Genomic DNA, 4,034 nt, shown 5'->3' with positions numbered 1-4,034 from the left:
TATGAGGTGTATACAGTGTATATGGAGGTAATATGAGGTGTATGGAGATATAGAATGTATATGGGGAGTACACAGAAGGGTAGAGAGGTAATGTGAGGTATATACAGAGGTGTATACGGGGGTATATACTGTGTATATGAGGTGTATACAAAAGGTGTATACTGTGTATATGAGGGGTATATATAAAGGTATATACTGTGTATATGAGGTGTATACAATGTATATACTGTGTATATGAGGTGTATACAGAGGTATATACTGTGTATATGAGGTGTATACAATGTATATGGAGGTAATATGAGGTGTATGGAGATGTAGAATGTATATGAGGAGTACACAGAAGGGTATAGAGAGGTAATGTGAGGTATATACTGGGTATACAGAGGTGTATACAGTGTATATGAGGGTATGTAGAGGCTCATACAATGCATATGGAGGTAATATGAGGTGTATGGAGATGTAGAATGTATATGGGGAGTACACAGAAGGGTATAGAGAGGTAATATGAGGTGTACACATAGTTCCGGTCTCCCCTCCTCTTACCGGGGCCCGCCGCTCTCCTTCTCACCCTCCGCTCCGCCAGCGAGAGATGATGCTGCCGTAGTCGTGCCGCGCGCGCGCCCGCCGAAGCCTCGCGAGATTTCCACCCGCGTGCACAGCGCTCTCTCTCTCTCCTCCGTCTCCGCCCCTGTGGCAGCTCCCCGGGCGCGCGCCTCTCAGAGAAAGGGAAGGTGGTGGAGGGAGAAGGTTGGGGGGGGGGGCGCGCTTTCGGAGATTGCTCCACAGCGGCCACTGGCGGCCGCATTCTGCGTTACCATAGAGACAGTGCGAGGGAACTCAGTTCCAGCAATGTACCCCCCCCCCCCACCTCTCATTACAAATCATAGCAAAAATATGTGGGGAGGGGGCTGTCACCTCTACCCTCCCGAAAATGTCTATGCCTTCTCTAACCCTTTCCCTACTGGACCACACATGTAAAAACACACATTTTAGGCCTGAAGATTACATAAAACCCCAAAATCATGATATCTTCTACAGACAGACACCCTGGAGAAGAAAATGGTGGTAGTCCCATATTTTTTTAATGTCACACAATATCAGCGCAACGATTTACCATACACATTGATGGCCGCAACACCTGGGCATTGCCTAGATGTGGGTGATGACACCTGTGCACATCTAACAAGGACAGCATGTTTCCCGAACTTTGGCACTTTTTGTTTACATTTTTAAATCAGTATTTTTTTGGTAGAAAATTTCTTATAACTCCCAAACATGATACATTTTTTATTTTTTTTAGCAGAGACCCTGGGGAATAAAATGGTGATTCTTATGTCATACGGTGTTTGAACAGGGGTTTTGCAAATGCAATTTTCTTACAAAAAAAATACACTTTAATTCATTAAAACAAAACGGTACAAACAATATTTACCCCAGTTTTTTGTATAATGTGAAAGATGATGTTACCCTGAGTAAATAGATACCAAACATGTCACACTTTTAAATTGCACACGCTCGTGCAATGGCGACAAACTACAGTACTTAAAAATCTCCATAGACAACCCGTTAAACGCCTTTACAGATTACCGTATTTATCGGCGTATATCGCTAGGGGAAAATCGTGGGTGCGCGATATACGCCGATAGCCGCTTCCCGCGCTCAGTTTGAAATCCTGCGCCGACATATACCGAGTGCAGTACACTCGGGTACATTCGGCCAGGCTCGGCTTCGCTTGTGCTCACGCATAAACGTCACAGAGCGTGAGCGCGAGCGAAGCCGAGCCTTGCCGAATGTACCCGAGTGTACTGCACTCGGTATATGTCGGCGCAGGATTTCAAACTGAGCGCGGGAAGCGGCTATCGGCGTATATCGCGCACCCACGATTTTCCCCTAGCGATATACGCCGATAGGAGGCGTTCGAACTGAGCGCGGGAAGCGGGGACTCGACTTGAGGCGCGCGCTGGAGAAGCCGGGAGGACACCATCGAGGCCGCAGACGGACGCCGGACCGGACGGTGGACGCTGGGAAGACACCAAAACTGTAAGTAATGAAATCATATAACATTTTTTTTACAGGAATTTCGGGGGCAACTTTAGGGGTGCACGGTATACGCGGGAGCGCGTTATACCGCGATAAATACGGTACTTGTTTAGAGTTACAGAGGAGGTCTAGCACTAGAATTATTGCTCTCGCTCTAACATTCGCGGCGATACCTCACATGCGTGGTTCAGATACCGGTTACATATGCATGCGCAACGTTTACAATCACTTCCGGACGCAAAAGCGGAGGGATGGGGCGCTTTCAATTTTTTTTTTATTATTATTTATTTAATTTCTTTACACTTTTTTTTACTTTTTTTTTTTATACTGTCTCTTTATTTATTTATTTCCTATTACAAGGAACGTAAACATCACTTGTAATAGATATAAAAATGACAGGTCCTCTTTATGGAGAGATCTGGGGTCAAAAATACCCCAAATCTCTTCTTTACTCTTTGGCCCCTTTCACACGGGGCGGATCAGTAATGATCCGCCCCGTGAACCTCCGCTTGCTCAGCGGGGATCGCTCCGTTGATCCCCGCTGAGCCGGCGGATGACAGGGCGGTCCCCGCACACTGTGCAGGGACCGCCCTGTCTTTTCTCCGCTCCCCCCATATGGGGGGATCGGATGAACACGGACCGTCTGTCCATGTTCACCCGATCCGATCCGCCAGACGGAAGGAAAAGTAGGTTTTTCCTCCGTCACACTTTGGCAGATCAGAGCGGGTCGGATGTCAGCGGGCACGTCACCGCTGACATCAGTGGCTCCATAGAGGAGCACGGAGCGCCCGTTCAGGTCTGCCAAAAAAACTGGCAGGCGGACCTGAATGGGCCGTCCGTGTGAAAGAGCCCTTAAAAACAAAAGATTATTTTTTTTATTTTTTTTGATCTTTTGCTTTAAAAAAAAAGGATTTACTTCCAGCCTGGGCCGGAAGTGGCGTCATGATGTTGCTCTGGTCCTCCAAGGCCATAGAGGCGATCAAGAGAATGTCTACTCTTTGATCGCCTATGCCGGTAACAGCTGACCACATTGTCCGATCGTTACCGGTGGCAACAGTAAGCCAGAGAAACATCGGCGAGCGAGAATTCGAATCGGTTGATCATTTTTAAACCGATCCGAACTGGAATCATTCTGAAAATTTGGAATTAATTCGAAAATTAATAAACAAAACTAAATTTAAAGAAACTAAACTAAACAAATTCATAGGATTTCAATCCCCCCCCCCCAAGTAATGGACTTTAACTTTATTTCTATCACATAGGGGACCAATTGCCCCCTATGTGACGATATGTTTCCATTGACAGGTTCTCTTTAAAGAGACTTTTCGGTTAGTCAGGCTCCAATGAAGCCAGGGCCGCCATCAGGGGGGTACAGGCAGTACACCGGTAAGGGGCCCGGAGGTTCCCAGTGGCCCGGAGGCCCACAGGGCCCCAGATGGCAACCCCTCTTTTTTTTATTTATTTTTTATATACATTTTTTTATTTCTTTTATATATATATATATATATATATTATTATTATTATTATTATTATTATTATTATCATTAATAAAGGGCCCAGAGGTCCCCAGGGCCCCCGGATGGCAACCCCCCTTTTTTTAATAAAAAAAAATTATATTATTTTATTTCTTTTTATTTCTTTTTTATATATATATATATATATATATATATATATATATATATATATATATATATATATATATATATATATATTTTTTTTTTATTGAAGGGCTCAGAGGTCCCCAGGGCCCCATGTGGCAAACCCCCTTTTTTTAAAAAAATGTATAAATGTTTTTTTTTTTGTTTTTTTTTATATATATTTTTTTATTAAAGGGCCCAGAGGTCCCGGATGGCAACCCCCCTTTTTTTGTAATTTCTTTTTATAAAAGAAAATAATAATTTGTGTGTGTGTATATATATATATATTTTTTTAATTATTATTAAAGGGCCCAGAGGTCCCCAGGGCCCCAGATGGCAACCCCCCCCTTTTTAAAA

The 4,034-nt window shown here is 44.1% G+C and overlaps 1 protein-coding gene across 1 annotated transcript in view; it reads right to left on the bottom strand.

Annotated features, from left to right (window-relative positions):
- The window catches only part of EXTL3 (exostosin like glycosyltransferase 3), a 166,219-nt gene extending 165,574 nt beyond the window's left edge, over window positions 1-645 (bottom strand). Inside the window, exon 1 of the mRNA XM_040348131.1 lies at window positions 544-645. The gene's annotated coding sequence lies outside the window, so the exon portion shown is untranslated. The remainder of the gene's footprint in view (window positions 1-543) is intronic.
- Window positions 646-4,034: the final 3,389 nt, after the last annotated feature.

Source organism: Rana temporaria, chromosome 4, assembly GCF_905171775.1.
Source record: "Rana temporaria chromosome 4, aRanTem1.1, whole genome shotgun sequence".
Lineage (NCBI taxonomy): Eukaryota > Metazoa > Chordata > Amphibia > Anura > Ranidae > Rana > Rana temporaria.
The sequence above is the reverse complement of the archived record's forward strand: the minus strand, read 5'-3'. Positions and strand labels throughout refer to the sequence as shown.